Source organism: Chiloscyllium punctatum, chromosome 24, assembly GCF_047496795.1.
Source record: "Chiloscyllium punctatum isolate Juve2018m chromosome 24, sChiPun1.3, whole genome shotgun sequence".
Lineage (NCBI taxonomy): Eukaryota > Metazoa > Chordata > Chondrichthyes > Orectolobiformes > Hemiscylliidae > Chiloscyllium > Chiloscyllium punctatum.
The window spans coordinates 50,578,247-50,597,227 of record NC_092762.1 but is presented as its reverse complement, the minus strand read 5'-3'; the positions used below and the strand labels follow the sequence as shown (position 1 = coordinate 50,597,227).

The 18,981-nt window shown below is 41.3% G+C and overlaps 1 protein-coding gene across 2 annotated transcripts in view; it reads right to left on the bottom strand.

Annotated features, from left to right (window-relative positions):
- Positions 1–18,981, bottom strand: part of kdm4b (lysine (K)-specific demethylase 4B) — a 499,010-nt gene that overhangs the window by 194,728 nt on the left and 285,301 nt on the right. The window lies entirely within an intron of this gene.

The window sequence follows — 18,981 nt, the reverse complement described above, 5'->3', positions numbered from 1 at the left end:
AAAAAAACAAAAGACGAAGCTATCCAAACTCAGGGGTTGATGGCTGTGCCAAAGCAAACAACTGAAGACTGATGGTTAAAAAAATTCTGGTGACTCAAATGTTCTTTTAAGGCCTTAATGTTTACATTGTTCAAAGTTATCTTAATTTATCCCAAAAAGAAAACCAAAAGAACTGGCGGATGCTGGAATTCAGAAAAAAAAACCGAAAATCTTCAGCAGGTCTAGTAGTATCTGTAGAGAGGAATCAAGAGTTAAAGTTTCGGGTCCAGTGAAGTTTCCTCAGAGCGGATGGTAGTGAGAAAAAGGTTGTATATTATATAGAAGATAGTGTAGGGGAGGGGAGCTAGAGCCCAAAGAGAGAGTACAATTGGACTGAGAAGGGAGTGGATAATGGTCAGCTGAGGAGAATGAATGCCTGTTAATGGGGACTATTAGTGGATAACAATAAATGGGTAGCGTGTAATGGTAGACCATGTAATAACAAGGCCTGGTGTGTGGGGTTAGGGGTAAGGACATGGGAGAAGGTGCCACAAGCCCGAAAACTATTGAACTCTATATTGAGTCCAGAAGACTGTGTAGTTCCCAAGTGGTAAATGAGGTGCTGGTCTTCTAGCTTGCACTAAATTTGACAACTGGAAGCTCAGGGTTTTTCTTGCAGATAGAATGTTGATGTTCTACAAAGCAGTCACACCGACTGCTCTTATTTCCTCCCCCTCCCCAATGTAGAGAAGACCACATTCGAGTAGCAAATACAGTAGACTACATTGAGTGAAGTGCAGGTAAAGCGCTGCTTCCTTGAAGCTGTGTTTCTTTGAGCCCATGGAGGTAGGAAGTAAGCGGGCAGGTGTTACACCTTCTGCAGTTGCAGAAGGTGGTGCCATAAGACCATAAGACATAGGAGTGGAAGTAAGGCCATTCGGCCCATCGAGTCCACTCCGCCATTCAATCATGGCTGATGCGCATTTCAGCTCCACTTGCCAGCGTTCTCCCCGTAGCCCTTAATTCCTCTAGACAACAAGAACCTATCAATCTCGGCCTTGAAGACATTTAGCGTCCTGGCTTCCAGTGCACTCCGTGGCAATGAATTCCACAGGCCCACCACTCTCTGGCTGAAGAAATGTCTCCGCATTTCCGTTCTGAAATGACCCCCTCTAATTCTAAGGCTGTGTCCACGGGTCCTAGTCTCCTCGCCTAACGGAAACAATTTTCTAGCATCCACCTTTTCAAAGCCATGTATTATTTTGTACGTCTCTATTAGATCTCCCCTTAATCTTCTAAACTCCAACGAATACAATCCCAGTATCCTCAGCCGTTCCTCATATGCTAGACCTGTCATTCCAGGGATCATCCGTGTGAATCTCCGCTGGACACGTTCCAGTGCCAGTATGTCCTTCCTGAGGTGTGGGGACCAAAACTGGACACAGTACTCCAAATGGGGCCTAACCAGAGCTTTATAAAGACTTAGTAGTACATCTCTGCTTTTATATTCCAACCCTCTTGAGATAAGAGACAACATTGCATTCGCTTTCTTAATCACAGACTCAACCTGCATGTTTACCTTTAGAGAATCCTCGACTAGCACTCCCAGATCCCTTTGTGCTTTGGCTTTATTAAGTTTCTCACCATTTAGAAAGTAGTCCATTCCTATATTCTTTTTGCCAAAGTGCAAGACCTCGCACTTGCTCACGTTAAATTCCATCAGCCATTTCCTGGACCACTCTCCCAACCTGTCTAGATCCTTCTGTAGCCTCCCCACTTCCTCAGTACTACCTGCCTGTCTACCTAACTTTGTATCATCGGCAAACTTCGCTAGAATGCCCCCGGTTCCCTCATCCAAATCATTAATATATAATGCGAACAGCTGTGGCCCCATGGGGCAGTAGGGAGGTCTTGGGAATGATGGAGTATACCAGGATGTCCCTGAGCAAACAATCCTTCTGGAAGGCTGACAAAGGAATGGAGGGGCATATGTGTCTGGTGGTGGCATCCCACCGGAGGTGTTGCAAATGATGCCTAAGGACTCTTCTACCTCTCATTTACTCCTTAACTCCCTCCACCACCTTCTCACCCACTCTTTACCCCTCCGCCACACTCTTATTCACTCCTTACCCCCCTTCTGCCACTCTCTCATTCACTCCCTACCCTCTCATTCACTCCTTGCCCCCTCCGCCACCCCATCATTCACTCCTTACCCCCTCCCGCCACCCCCACATTCACTCCTTACCCCCGCCCACCACCCTCTCATTTATCCCCTCCCAACACCCTCTCACTTATTTCTTAGACCCCTCCCACCAGCCCATCTTTTGATTTCTCCACCTATCGTTTACTCCTTACACACTCCCACCACCCTATCTTCTGATTTCTCTCGACAGATGCTGTCAGGTTCAGATTTTCCAGCAATTTCTGTTTTTGTTTCTAATTAATTATCCACCCTGGTGGTGGATGAATTCACATTTTTGTTTATTAAGGCTGCTCTGTGACAGTTTGCAGAATGTGAAAGAATCTTCTTAAAAGGGACTCTAGCAGATCTTAGTGAGAACTGCTGACCCACAAAATGAATGTTGTGTTTGAGGAATGGAAATTTTAACCAGTCCTTCACGAAGTGGTGAGAAAGTGATTCATGCTGTCATTATTCTTGCCCAATAGGCTGCACTGCCATTCTTTCAGGTAGTTTTAGGACAGATCAAGAGTGACAGTTTACAGAGAATAACAAAGGATGAGAAAAGTTACAAAAAAAATTTAACAATACACATCAAATAATTAAATATTCAAAATTCATTTATAACTGGGTATATTCGATAAATGCTACAACATCCAGAACATATGTCCAGTAGCACTGAAACTACATAGAAATCTATAAATTCACAATTTGACTTCTGCAAATGAATGATGAGCACAAGCAAGAAAATCCATTAAAAATTGTTGGTATGAATGACTGGAAGGGGAAAAGAGAAACCAAGGGAATTATTTTAGGGTTGTGAGGAGTGGGGAATAGGTTTAGCCCATATCAACACTTTTCAATGGTTACAAGAAAAAGACTCCAGTCTGAAGAATGAAGGAAACATTTGCTTTATAATGGCAATATATCTAATGCTTTCCAAAACAGAAAGCAATGCATATTAAATAAAAATTAATTCACTTAATTTTCTTCCTCAATTTGGAAAGGCAGAAGGAAATTTTCAAACTTCACCATTTTTTTCTTAATCATGGAACTATTCAATTACTGTTAATGAATGTGCAACAATTAAAATACTGGATGACAAACTGCTAAAACAAGGAAAAGTACACAGACAGCATTCAACCAGCCTTCATTTAAATAATACAAACAAACCTTTACAGTATTCTGTGTCTGCAGACTTGAACAGCACATAGTGAACAATCCAACCGCATTAATAGCTACACTAATAATCAATTTAAGATAAATAGATGAACTCATAATTTCAATCATTTGTGCTTGCTAGAAATGACATACATTTATAAAGGTGACTTGTTCTCTACAGACAAAGGGAACATGTTCAAGCTTTGATCATTTTTTGAAAGGCTTAAGTGCTTGGGGAGCCAATTGTTTGATGTTGCCTTCTCCATGGCAACTCTTTATAGTCAATCAGCACCTAATTCCCAATTAGTCATCAGCCATCTGAGAACCCATCAAACCAGAGGGGAAACAAGTCATCATTAATGCAGAGGGATCAGTTAGGGAAAAAGAAACGAGTAGTTTATCATACTTCTCAGATTGACTTACCTTTGATGCCAAAGCTACGAACACACATGTCTGAAAAGTACTCTAATTATGAAGTTCTGGATTTGTTTTCATTCATTAACTAGCCAATATATAGCTACAAATTTAAATTTTACCATATAGTTGCACTAAAAAGACAAATGTTATTTCTTCTACAGTTTATGAACAGGTTAAACTTTATTGTTGCCACACATTGGATCGATGACTTTGGGCCTGCATAGCCTTAACAGACAGGGAAGGTGCCCAAGGATCTCTGTCCAGGACAAACTACTCCTGACCAAACAACAAGGTGCCATCAACAGTTTAAAACAGAGTCCTTAAATTTATGGTTACCTTATTGTATTCATAGCCAGTGTTAATCTTAATATCTTCTGCAGTTTAATTTGTAAAACTAGATTTGCTTCCTCCCAAATATTCATCTTTACTTGGGAAACATACTGGGTGATCATTTGGTTGTTATTCACAGACCAGTATATATCTGACCCGAATTCCTATAGATTAAGGTGATATGTGTTGGAGGGTTGACACTTTCAGATTATTTAGAAGCACTGAAACTTCCTCTTTTGTCCTGCCTGAGCAACTAAGTACCATTTTGATTCCTCCATTTATCATGCATGGGCTGAGGGCATTATTGAAATGTAAATGTGTCAAAATATTTTATACCCTAACATGAAATAAGATGTTGGTTGGAAAACAAAATATATTCACAACTAGACTCTACTGAATTCCATTGAATAATGAAAAAATCATATCATGACAGACTTTAGGATTCCGTGATCTGTAATTTCAGAACATCTCAAACAGATGCAGGAAAAGCAGAAACCGTGTTTTTGTAGCTTATTCCTACAATTTGTTAGATTATATAGGAATTCTTGTCAAACTTCTATTTGAACTGAAATACACATCACTACCATTACAAGATTTCCTTACGGTTTCCTACAGGATACAATGAGTTAGCCATAACCTCAATTTCATTAATTCTTATACAGTCAGAGATGTACAGCATGGAAACAGACCCTTCGGTCCAACCTGTCCATGTCGACCAGATATCCTAACCCAATCTAGTCCCACCTGCCAGCACCTCCAAACCCTTTCTATTCGTATACCCATCCAAATGCCTCTTAAATATTGCACTTGTACCAGCCTTCTCCACATCCTCTGGCAGCTCATTCCATACACGTACCACCTTCTGCGTGAAAAAGGTGCCCCTTAAGTCTCTTTTATATCTTTCCCCTCTCACCCTAAACCTATGCCCTCTAGTTCTGGACTCCCCAACCCCAGGGAAAAGACTTTGTCTATTTGTCCTATCCATGCCTCTCAATTTTGTAAACCTCTATAAGGTCACCCCTCAGCCTCTGACGCTCCAGGGAAAACAGCCCCAGCCTGTTCAGACTATTTCTATAGCTCAAATCCTCTAACCCTGGCAACATCCTTGTGAATCTTTTCTGGACACTTTCAAGTTTCTCAACATCTTTTCGATAGGAAGGAGACCAGAATTGCACGCAATATTCCAACAGTGATTGCAAAGCACAAACATGAAAATGCATAACTGAGGTTCCTGTTCAAGTTTCTTTTTCATGATTGCTGTTTGCTAAGTTTGGTTAAAGGGCCACAAGTCTGCAATGCACCATCAAAAATAGCAATTGGAGCTGTGATTCAGTCAATTTACAAATTAGTTGAAGGAAAGGGGAATGGATTGAGAGTGGCTATATGTGATTAGAACTATTATATGAGGAATAAATATGGACAGAATAGGTCAAAGAGTTGGCTTCATGTTGTAAATTATGTTATTCTCCGACTGTTTTTTTTTAAATTGTCTTATTTTTCTATTCAGTCTGTCCAGACTTGGTGTTGCATACTCTGTCATAAGAGAGCCCAAAATACATGGATCAAGAGTGAATTTCAAGCAATTTCAGCTGATGTGTACCATGCTTAAAATAAGAATGGAATTTCTTCTTACATCTGCAATCCTATGATCTTTGCATGTGAGACCACTGTTCAGGTACCAATTAGTAACCATTTGAATTTTTTGAGTCAACAAGGTGATATTTAATTGAAGGGTCTGGGATACCAATACTGAATGATTACATTTTCTGTTTGTGCATTTATAACCTTTACAGTTGTTAATATGAGAACAAAAGAAAGAGATCACTGTGTTCAAGAAGGTCACCCACAGTACAAAAAGGAACAACTGAAACAAATTCGTTGATTATTAACACATGCAGATCTACATGCAAGTTTCTTCAGCAGAGTTAACTGGATAGGATACTCAATAACATTGGTGTCACTTGCACAAAAGCTTTAATATTAGAAAATCAAAATGGTGAGATGTCATTACCAGTTACCTGCAGGACCTTCTGCATGGTCAGATCTTCTCGGACGTAAAATTTGCCAAGATTAGAACGACATGTTTTGAGACAAATAACACTATCAAAAAATACTCATTTATACAAAGTTAGCTGAAGTTATGAGTCTTCGATTTTATTTATTATAGTTGTTTCACATACATACCATAGATGAACCATACGATTCTCTGAAATAAATCACCTCACAGCGTTGAGCGAACTGGTATAATACTGCTGGAGAAATCTACATTCATCCCATGTGATTGGAGGGTTCCTAAAATTAATGTAGATTTCTCCAGCTTTCTCATTTCCCCTCCCCCCACCTTATCTCAGTCCCAACCCCTGGATTCAGCACTGCCCTCTTGACCTGCAATCTTCTTCCCGACCTCTCCGCCCCCACCCCCTCTCCGGCCTATTACCCTCACCACCTTCCATCTATCGTATTCCCAGCGCTCCTCCTTCCCTTCTCTTTCCTCTCCTCCCCCCCCCCCCCCCTCTTTTTATCTCAGCCCGCTCGGCACACCAGCCCAATTCCTGAAGAAGGGCTTATGCCAAAAACATTGATTCTCCTGCTCCTCGGATGCTGCCTGGCCCTCTGTGATTTTCCAGCACCACACTTTTCAATTCTGGTCTCCAGCATCTGCAGTCCTCACTTTCTCCTAGTGTCAGAGTCACAAAGATGTACAGCATAGAAAGAGCGCCTTTGGTCCAACTTGTCTATGCCAACCAGATACCAGAATGAATCTAGTCCCATTTGCCAGCACTTGTCCCATATCCCTCTAAACCCTCCCTATTCATATACCCATCCAGACGTCTTTTAAATGATATAAATTATACAAGCCTCCACTACTTCCTCGTGAAGCTCAGTCCATACAGATATCACCCTCTATGTGAAAACATTGCCTCTTAGGTCCCTTTTCAATTTGTCCCCTTTCACCCTGAAACTATGCCCTCTAATTCTGGACTCCCCCCACCCCAGGGAAAGACCTTGTCTATCCATGATTTGGAGATGCCAGTGTTGGACTAGGGTGTACAAAGTTAAAAATCACACAACAACAGATTATAGTCCAACAGGGCTTCCACCTGATGGAGTGTCACTTTGAAAGCTAGTGTGCTTCCAATTAAACCTGTTGGACTATAACTTAGTGTTGTGAGATTTTTTTAAACTTTGTCCATCCATGCTCCTCATGATTCAAGAACCTCTATAAAGGTAGCCCCTCAGCCTCCGATGCTCCAGGAAAATAATCCCAGTTTAGTGTACCTCGCCCTGCAGCTCAAACCCTCCAACCCTGGCAACATGCTTGTAGATCTTTTCTGAACCCTTTCAAGTTTCACAACATCCTGCCAATAGAAGGGAAACCAGAATTGCATGCAGTATTCCAACAGTGGCCAAACCAATGTCCTGTACAGCCGCATCATGACCTCCCAACTCCTGTACTCAATTCTCTGACCAATAAAGGAAAGCATACCAAACGCCGTCTTTACTATCCTGTCAACCTGCTACTCCACTTCCAAGGAAATAAGAACCTGCACTCCAAGGTCTCTTTGTTCAACAACACTCCCCAGGACCTTACCATTAAGTGTATAATTCGTGCTCGGATTTGCCTTTCCAAAATGCTGAATCTCACATTTGTCTAAATTAAACTCCATTTGCCACTCCTCAGCCCATAGGCCTATCTGATCAAGATCCCGTTGTAATCTGAGGTAACCTTCTTCACTGTGCACTACGCCTCCAATTTTGATGTCAACTACAAACTTACTAACTATACCTCTTAGGTACACAGCCAAATCATTTATGTAAATGAGGAAAAGCAGTGAACCCATCACCAAACCACATGACACACTATTGGTCACAAGCCTCCAGCCTGAAAAGCAACCCTCCACCGCCACCACTATCTTCTACCTTCGAGCCAGTCCTGTATCCAAATGGCTAGTTCTCCCTGTATTCCATGTGATCCAAACTTGCTAACCAGTCTACCATGAGGAACCTTGTCAAATGCCTTACTGAAGTCCATATAGATCTCGTCCACCGCTCTGCCCTCAATCATCTTTGTTACTTCTTCAAAAAACTCAATGAAGTTCATGAGACATGATTTCCCCCGCACAAAGCCATGTTGATCATCCCTAATCAATTTTTACCTTTCAGAATACATGTAAATCCTGTCCCTCAGGATTCCCTCCAACAATTGCCCAACTACTGATGTCAGTCTATGGTTGTCTGGTTTTTCTTTACCATCTTTCTTAAATAGTGGCACCACATTAGCCAACCTCCAGTCTTCTGACACGTTAATTGTTACCACGGGTGATACAAATATTTCAGCAAGGGGCCCAGCAATCATTTCCCTAGCTTCTCTCAGAGTTCTAGGTATATCTGATCAGGTCCTGGGGATTTATCCACCTTTATGCGATTTAAGATATCCAGCACCACCGCCTCTGTAATATGGACATTTTTCAAGACTTTGCTATTTATTTCCCCATATTTTCTATCTTCTATGTCCTTCTCCACAGTAAACACTGATGCAAAATACTTAGTAACTCCCCCATCTCCTGCAATTCCACACAGAAGATGCCTTGCTGATCTTTAAGGGGTCCTATTCTCTCCCAAGGTACTCTTTTATTCTTAAATGTATTTACAAGAATTCCTTTGGATTCACCTTAACCCTATATGCTAATGTTATCACATGTCCCCTTTTTTTCCCCCTCCTGATTTCCCTCACTAAGTATACTCCTACTGCGTTTATACTCTTCTAAGGATTCATTCACTCAATCTCTGTTGTCTATACCAAACGTATGCTTCCTTCTTTTGCTGGACCAAAACCTCAATTTCTCTAGTCATCCAGCATTACTTATACCTACCAACATTTCCTTTCACCCTAACAGGAATATACTGTCTCTAGATTTGCATTATCTCATTTTTCAAGACTTCCCATTTTCCAGCTGTCCCTTTACCTGCGAACCTCTGCCCCCAATCCACTTTTAAAAGTTCTTGCCTAATAATGGGGAACCTTGATTATCCGAACGAGATAATCATTTTGTTCGGATAATCTACTATTCGGTTAATCGATTAAATGCCTTTCCTTTTGGATTCGGAGTTTTTAGAATTCTGCTCCCCATTAAGGAGACTGCAGCAGCAGCATGATAGGCCCGGCCCCCAACACCACCCCAAGCCAACACCACCCCCACCTGCCCCAACCCCCTCCAGCACCACAACCCCGTCCAACACCACCCTTGCCCGCCCCAGGCCTGTCCAACACCAGCCCGCCCCCAACACCGTCCAACACCACCCCCACCCACCCCAACCAACACCATCCCTGCGCCCCCAACACCGCCCTCACCCCATCCAACACCGTGCCCCCCTCCCCCCACTATCGCCATCGAACACCCCCCCCACACCCCCTCCCCAGGGCAGCCAGACTGTATATCAACAAGATTGCTGCTGATACCATCTTTGTGGGCTAAGTCTCCAAAGAGCGCACGCGCACACAGCCCCATACACATAAACTTTTTACTGCAACATTTTGACAGGTTGCACCTTTGCCCAGTACAGGATAATGTTAGAGAGATTATCTGGTAAAGGGGGTTTAGGGTACACCCCTGCAGGGAGAGAGGGCAGGAGGTCAGTCATTTGGAGACAGTGCCTGTTTAATTGCTGTAAACAAAAGGCACGATCACTGTTGGAAACACGCCTTCGATATAATGTTTCTGTAGGACCTGGAGATCTCCGTTGGATAATCCAATTTTTGGATAATCGAGGTTCCTCTGTACCATCAAAATTAGCCTTCCTCCCATTTAGAACTTCAGCTTTTACATTTGGTCTATCCTTTTGCATTACTATTTTATATCTAATAGAATTATGGTCACTGGCCCCAAAGCGCTCCCCCACTGATACCTCAATCACTTGCCCTGCCTTATTTGCCAAAAGGTAGGTCAAGTTTTGCACACTCTCTCGTATGTATATCCACATACTGAAGCAGAAAATTTTCTTGTACACACTTAACAAATTCCTCTCCATCTAAAAACTTTGAATACGATGGTAGTCCCAGAGTATGTTTGGGAAGTTAAAATTCCCTATCATAACCACCCTATTTTTCTTACAGATAACTGAAATCTCCTTTAAAATTGGTTTCTCAATTTCCCACTGACTATTGGGGGTCTATAGTACTATTCTCCTATTCCTACCCTCACTAGCTCGTAACAGCGGGAGTAATCCAGATAATACCACTCAAGGAGCTTCTTTTTAAATTCTTAACTTTCTATATTACTGGACAGAATCTCATCCTTCTGCCTTCCTATGTCGTTCGTTCCAATGTGTACAACGTCCTCCTGCTGGTCCCTCTCCTCTTTGAAAATATTCTGCGCACTCTCCAAAATATCTTTGATCCTGGCACTAGGGAGGCAACACACCATTCTGATTTTTCGCTGATGGCCGCAGAAACGTCTGTCAGTGGCTCTGACTAGAGAGTCCCCTATCACAATCGATTGCTTGGCACCTGGATGTGCCCCTCGTTACACTAGAGCCAGTCGCAGTACCGGAAACTTGGCTGTTCATGCTACATTCCCCTGAAAGTCCATCACATTTTCCAAAACAGCATACATGTTTGAGATGGGGATAGCCACAGGAGACTCCTGAACTACCTACTCCCTCTCTTAACTTTCCTGGAGGCAACCCATATACCGGCCGAATCTGTTTTTTTTTCTCCCTTCCTATAACTGCCATCCATCACACTCCCTATCTCCCGTAAATTCCTCATTGTCTCTAATTGCCACTCCAACCGATCCATGCAATCAGATAGGATTCACAAACAAATACACTTCCTGCAGATAATCATCAGTAAATGGAAACTCTCCCTAATCTCCCAAATCTGATAGGAAGAGCACCCCACTATACTGAATGCCATCTTTGCTCCTTAACAATCCACAGACCCAGAAAATAGAGTCTTACTGCTCTAAATAACACTGCTCCAAATAACACTGCTCCATGCTAACTTTGTACTAATTTTGTTTTATTTTTAAAATTTAATCAAGAGACAGATCTTAATAAAACATAATTTAAAAAGATCTTCTCTACTCACTATTGTAGATTTACAGCAAGGTTACACTTAAAACTATGCACTTAGCTTCTCCCATGCCTTGAGCTCTCCCACACAGGTTCCTTGAAGGTCAGCTGTAAATTTCACTGTTCATTTTTTTTTAGACGCACTCCAATATCCAAAGATACTTAAACTCACAACAGCAAAGGCAGTAGCTGTATAGATCCACTACTGAGAGAGCCAGCAGCGTGGGTTTCTTTCTGACCTTGTGTTCTCTCCATTTGTTTCTCTTCCTCCCTTTTAAAGTGACGCTGTTTTGATCTTTCTCCCCCACAATTCCAAAACAATGCAACAGCATATAAAACAGTAATTACTGCTCCTGGAATTTGAGGAAATCACCTCTCCAATACCCAAAATACCTCAAAACGCAGTGCTTACAGCCACAATTTTACTGCCAAATTTTAATGTGGTATGTTGATTTGTACATTTGGCTGCTGCATCTCCCTTCAAAACAGTGACTGCACTTGCAAAAAATAAACCATTGTTTGTGAAGTGTTTAGAGTCATCTATGAATGGAATGTGATGCGACAGAAGTACTATCGTTTTCTTACTGTTACATCGAAATTTTTTTCTTTTGAATGTATACAGAAAATGACAAAAAAAAATTGAAGGAGCCAGTTTCAAGATAGAAACCGTCTGATTTAATTGAACAGCTGAAGATTTTCAGAGGATACGACTGTATGATTGTACCTGGCTTCTGTTCCTATTCTTACCTTATCTACTAAATGTTCCTCATAACTTTACCCTTTATCAATAAAACAATTAGCCATCTTCAAACTTGTTAAATCTTCTGTTTCCTCATTTTGCCAAAGCAAATAAGCTCAATTTTTCTAATATTTCCTTCCAGCCAGATTTTCTATCCTTCCCAGAAGTGAACAGAGATTGGGTCAAATTAATGTCTGACCTAATTAATTCATTGAAAAAATCCCACCAGTAATGCAATCCGATAACTATTTACTACTTTTCTTAAGTAAATTAATTTATCTTCTGTAATTCGCAGGTTATTTTCTTGATCAGTATGTTGTACTGTGATTCCATTTTACATGTATTCCATTTCCTTGGTTCCAAACAATTTATTTCACAATGACCAGATTAAATTGTGCAAATCGTTCTTTTACAGGAAATTACCAAAGAGAAAGGAAAGATTGGATCTAATTCCTCTGACACAGAACCATAAAAACAAGACTGTTGGGGCTGTTCAACCTATCTTGTCCATGCTGACCCAAAGACACCCAGATGCCCTTCCTAATTTCGTCTTTCAGCACACAGCCCATAGACATAAATGAATCTTTCTCTAATATTCAGGCTGCCTTCTTACTTGATGGCATCTGCAAAGATTTTACTCATACAACTTCAATATAGGAGACTAGGACCCATGGACACAGCCTTAGAATTAGAGGGGGTCATTTCAGAACAGAAGTGCAGAGACATTTCTTCAACCAGAGTGTGGTGGGCCTGTGGAATTCATTGCCGCAGAGTGCAGTGGAGGCCGGGACGCTAAACGTCTTCAAGGCAGAAATTGATAAATTCTTGATGTCACAAGAAATTAAGGGCTACGAGGAGAATACGGGTAAGTGGAGTTGAAATGCCCATCAGCCATGATTAAATGGCGGAGTGGACTCAATGGGCCGAATGGCCTTACTTCTACTCCTGTGTCTTATGGTCTTATAATCGTTACATAGGGACGGCAGGGCACACCCAAGGTCGGGCAGATACAGATCATTACAGAAAATGTTAGATAAGTGGACATTTACAGACAACAAATAAGAATACTGATCTAAAAAAGGTCCACAAGATCTATCTCCAATTTATCTCACTTGCAGCCCTTCTCCTCCATTTACAAATTAACAATCGATATACCTAACAAAGAGTGACTTAAAAAATGCCAAAGTTGTTATTTAATTTTGCTTTTCATAATCTCAAATTACATGACAATACTTGTATGAGAAATTAATTTTTTTTTGCAAGTTTGCATCAGTTCTAGAGTCTGTACTTCGAGTTGTAAATCTTCCAGAATTGGCCCAGAGTGTTCAGGAATTGAAGATCAATATCCAGGACACAGTGCATGCAAAGCAGAAGAAACATCACTAGGACATTAAAAAAGATTATTTTCTTTCATAATTTTCTTCGATTATTTCTCTTTACCAGATCGCTTAAGCACGTTAAAAAGTTGGGAAAGTAAAGGCTGGCTCACAGTCAAGCATCATCAAATTGGTTAATTAAACTTACTGCTTTTGGTGCTAGGAGGCAATGCGTCACAGAGGCGTGTGTTGGCCGAGTAACAGTCGAAGCATGGATGAAGGTCATGTGAAGCAGCCTCCAGGAATAGATTTATTCACAGTTGGCAATCCTAACACACTAATGCAAAGTTAATAAAGGTTCTACTAAAAAAAGTAGATATTTTACTTGGTTAAATGCACGCTTTATTTAAACATGCGGCTGTGGTGTCTTGCCATCACTGCTTCAATCAAACAATTCAACATCAAATTCTGTTAATTTTGTCAGAATGTTAATATTTCTTATGATACAGCTATACTGCAGTACTGGCATAAGACCAGTATCTACTTAGAATAATGCAGAACTGGCAGTACAGAAGCTGTGTGCTGGCACCATGTCGCACTTTGCCCAGCCAACTGGATTTTGTGCAGGTGTGTAACACATTCATCAACATTCAAATATCCATATTAAATCTCTCACCCCATTCATGGCCACCAACTGAAGTTCTCATCTCCTGTGCCCTCTCTACTCGCACTGCCTCCATCATAGCAAAGAAATCATCTCATGTTTTCCTGTATCTCTCAGTAATTATTCCAGTTCCTTCTGCATTCATCCCACAAAACAACTCTTCCCTCACTCAGAATGGCACTTTCAATTACCCACTGTCTTCTTCCAGCTTGGGGCGGCACAATGGCTCAGTGATTAGCTCTGCTGCCTCACAGTAGCAGGGACACGGGTTCGATTCCAGCTTCAGGTGACTGCATGGAGTTTGCACATTCTCCCAGTGTTTGCTTGGGTTTCCTCAGGGTGCTCCAGCTTCCTCCCACAGTCCAAAGATGTGCAGGTTAGGTTAATTGGCCATGCCAAATTGCCCATAGGGATGTGTACATTAGGCGCATTAGTCAGGGGTAGGTATGGTATGGAGGAGTGAGTCTGGATGGGTTACTCTTCAGAAGGTCAATGTGGACTAGTTGGGTCCGAAAGGCCTGTTTCCACACTGTAGGGATTCTAATTCTAATCCTCACGTATTGAGAATACCTCTACAGCTTTATAACTGCTCAAATACAGTGCATCATCATTGCACTGTTCTGACTTAATCCATTACTATCTTTATGCTGGTCCCTGAACTTGAATTGTTTCAGTTCTTGTATTTGAAGATCTCTCATCCATCAACCACTGGGTTTGGCTGAGCCACATCAAGTGCATTTTATATCTCACACTCCACTTGCAAAACTACCCACGACTTTGTATCATACTGGAAAGCAAAGATAATCCTGGTTTATTTTCTCCAGGACCAACAAAATGCTGTAGCCCTTTGCCCCTCCAATAAGAACAACAAGCTGATATCATCTTTGTCACTAAGATTCAGCAGCTGAATGGATGGTCATTTTCCCTTTCCTCTTCCCCAATTAAGTGATGGGTCTTCCCATGCTCACCATTACCCTCCTCACCCTGAACCTGGGTTTTGATCACTTATTTCTGTTAACCCTCATGGCACAACCTCAAAATCATCATCTCTATGAAACCAACTTCCTCTTCTCATTGTTGCAATCCTTCCAAGGTGCTTTCAACCAACCTCTCCCCCATATCCAATGATTAAATGCCATTGTAAGTGGTCCTTCACCTGAGATAATGAACTCTCTTTTTCAACAGAATTGTCATTATTACACCACAAGAAAAATCTCAAAACTTCCTAGTTCAAGTCTAAGCTGCACCAGAGGTGCATCGTAACACACTTGAATAGTTTGATTAAAAAGTCCACTGAAGCTGTCCTATCTCCAATCTGCAATCCCTGTGCAAAATCTATAAACGAAGCATTACCTCGCAAACCTCTTAGCAGCTTTCCTGAAGGTGCACCCTTGAATCTTTCAAATCAGGTTTCCACAAATATCAAGTAGTGAATATCCAAATTACATCTCTTGTGGTTTGAATTTGGTAAATTAACCCTTTCATAATCTCCTTCTAGTCTCTGACAAAAACAGACAAAATCAGCATAAAAACGGTGCTTTTATTTTCCAGCCCTCTTGAGATAAATGACAACATTGCATTCGCTTTCTTAATCACGGATTCAACCTGCATGTTTACCTTTAGAGAATCCTCAACTAGATCCCTTTATACTTTGGCTTTTCTCACTGTTTAGAAAGTAGTCCATGCTTGTATTCTTTTTTCCAAAGTGCAAGCCCTCCCATTTGCTCACATTGAACTTCATAAGCCATTTCCTGGACCACTCTCCCAAACAGTCTAGATCCTTCTGCAGCCTCCCCACTTCCTCAGTACTACCTGCCTGTCCACCTAACTTCGTATAATTGGCAAACTTCGCTAGAATGCCCCCAGTCTCTTCATCCAGATCATTAACATATAACGTGAACAGCTGCGGCCCCAACACTGAACCTTGTGGGACACCGCTTGTCACTGGCTGCCATTCCAAAAAAGAACCTCTTATCCCAACTCTGTCTTCTGTCAGACAGCCAATCCTCAATCCATGCCAGTAGCTCACCTCGAACACCATGGGCTCTCGCCTTACTCAGCAGACTCCCGCATGGCACCTTATCAAAGGCCTTTTGGAAGTCTAGATAGACCACATTCACTGGGTTTCCCTGGTCTAACCTACTTGTCACCTCTGCAAAGAATTCTAACAGGTTTGTCAGGCACATGTTAAATCCATGTTAACTTGTTCTAATCTGACCCTGCTCTTCCAAGAATTTAGAAACCTCATCCTTAATGATGGATTCTAGAATTTTACCGACAACAGAGGTTAGGCTAATTGGGCTATAATTTTCCATCTTTTGTCTAAATCCTTTCTTGAACAAGGGGGTTAAAACAGCGATCTTCCAATCATCTGGGACTTTCCCTGACTCCAGTGACTTTTGAAAAATCTCAACCAATGCCTCCGCTATTTCCTCAGCCACCTCCCTCAGAACTCTAGGATGTAGCCCATTGGGGCCAGGAGATTTGTCAATTTTAAGACCTTTTAGCTTTTCTAGCACTCTCTCTTTTGTAATAGCAACCATACTCAACTCAGCCCCCCGACTCCCTTTAATTGTTGGGATATTACTCATGTCTTCCACTGTGAAGACTGACGCAAAGTACTTATTAAGTTCTCCAGCTGTTTCCTTATCTCCCATCACTAACCTTCCAGCATCAGTTTGAAGTGGCCCAATGTCTACTCTTGCCTGTCATTTGTTTATCTATTGAAAGAAACTTTTACTATCATTTCTAAATTTACTGGCTAGCCTACCTTCATATTTGATCCTCTCCTTCCTTATTTCTCTCTTTGTTATCCTTTGTTTTTGTAGCCTTCCCAATCTTCTGATTTCCCAGTGCTCTTGGCCACTTTATAGGATCTCTCTTTTTCTTTAATACATATCCTGACTTCCTTTGTCAGCTATGGCTGTCTAATCCCTCCCCGGAAGATCTCTCTTTTCTTGGGGATGAACCTCTGTACTGTGTCCTCAATTATACCCACAAACTCCTGCCATTTTTGTTCTACTGTCTTCCCCACTAGGCTCTGCTTCCAGTCAATTTTCGTCAGTTCCTCTCTCATGCCTTCATAATTACCTTTGTTTAACTGTAACACCATTACATCCGATTTTGCCTTCTCTCTTTCAAACTGCAGACTGAACTCTACCATATTATGATCGCTGCTTCCTGAGTGTTCCCTTACTTTAAGATTTTTTTATAAAGTCTGGTTCATTACATAGCACTGGGTCCAGAATAGCTTGCTCCCTGTGAGCTCCATGACAAGCTGTTCCAAAAAGCCATCCTGTAAGCATTCCATGAATTCCCTTTCTTTGGATCCACTGGCAACATTATTTACCCAGTCCACCTGCATATTGAAGTCTCCCATGATCACCGTGACCTTGCCTTTCTGACATGCCTTCTCTATTTCCCGGTACATGTTGTGCCTCTGGTCCTGACCACTGTTAGGGGGTCTGTACATAACTCCCATTATGGTTTTTTTGCCTTTGTGTGGGTGGAATTGAGGAACCACAGACTCCACATCATCTGACCCTATGTCATTCAGTGTCATAGATTTAATTTTGTTCTTAACTAACAAGGCCACGCCGCCCCTCTGCCTGCCTCCCTGTCTTTTCGATAAGTTGTAAGTCCTTGGATGTTTAACTGCCAGTCCTGAGCCCCTTGCAACCATGTCTCTGTGATGCCTACCACATCATAATCATTCACGATGATCTGTGCCATTAGTTCATCTACGAGCATTCAGGTAAAGTGCCTTAATGCTAACATTCTTATCATGAGAGATATTGGAATCAGCCCTTTTTGCTTTCCTTGCTGACCTATATTGGCTCCTTGTCCTCCAATGCCTTCCACCTGTATGAGAGAACCATTCTCTATTTGTTTAACTTTGGCATCCTCCAACGTAAACAACACACTCGCCCTCCTCTATGTGCATCCAAATGCTTTGTTGCTCTGACTCTCCACTCCAATTTCAATTCACCAGTGGTTGGTATGTATTCAACTCTTTTGTTCTATTTTCACCTTTGCTAGCTTGTTCTCATTTAAGGGCTTCCTTAAATCTCATCTTTTTGACCAACATTTTGGTTACTCTCCTAGTAGGTTTTGTATTTTTTCCTCCTATTACCCCTTTGTGAATCACCTGAACTGTTCTTCAATATTAAAGGGACTATATCAATGAATATTATTATTCTGCTAAAATGTTTTACTTCTACCGAATAACCAGAGGGGTCTTATTGGCTCTTAGGTCTGCCACAGATATTTTCTTGGTAACATAGTACTGCAAGCTGTCCAAGTATCTTATGTCCTGTAGGGTATTTGTATCACCAAATTTCTTCAACAATCATGAGAAGCTATGATCATAATTGGACAATCTTTCACAGTATTTAATGCCATTGCAAGAAGTTGGTGCAGCATCCTGACCCTACTACAAAGATAAGGTTTGTTTTAAAACAGGTAATGTATTTGATTGGTCAATATTGGAGGGCTTTCCTTATGAGCACAAGCTAGCTGTACAATGTCATCTGTGATAAATGAGAAAATGCAATTTGCAACTTTTTCCCTTGTAGGTTAACCCTGCTATTTGTCTTTGCTTGCTTCATTTTCTTTCTGACACAGCCCTTTGGAACAGATTAGCTGAGTCACCAACAGTACCTATGGAATCTGTACAGGACACTTTTATTTACCTTTATTATAGCAAGTCTTGGCTTGCAAAATGTACAGTATTTCCCACATCCATTCAGAATAACAGACAATTAAATCTGAAATAAAATTCGAGTCAGTTGAAACAAATATAGATTGACAAGTAATTATTACTGCTTTTGAATTTAGTTGAATGAAAGATATCTTTTAATTATTCTCCAAGAATTTTGTAATGCCAACTGTTAAAATGGTCAGCACCCTCCAACAAAGTAATTGCATTGCAAACAGCATTGCTATTAGTGAAGGATCTGTCTTCTGCAAAAAGGGAGTCTAGCATAATGTTTCCTTATGGTTCATCACACAGAGATGCCTAACACTGCCAGACTTTGTGAAAGCCTGAAAGAGAAACAAATGCCCAGATATGCCAGTTAAACTAATACTGTTTTATGCTCTGTATATTCAAATTTATTACTGC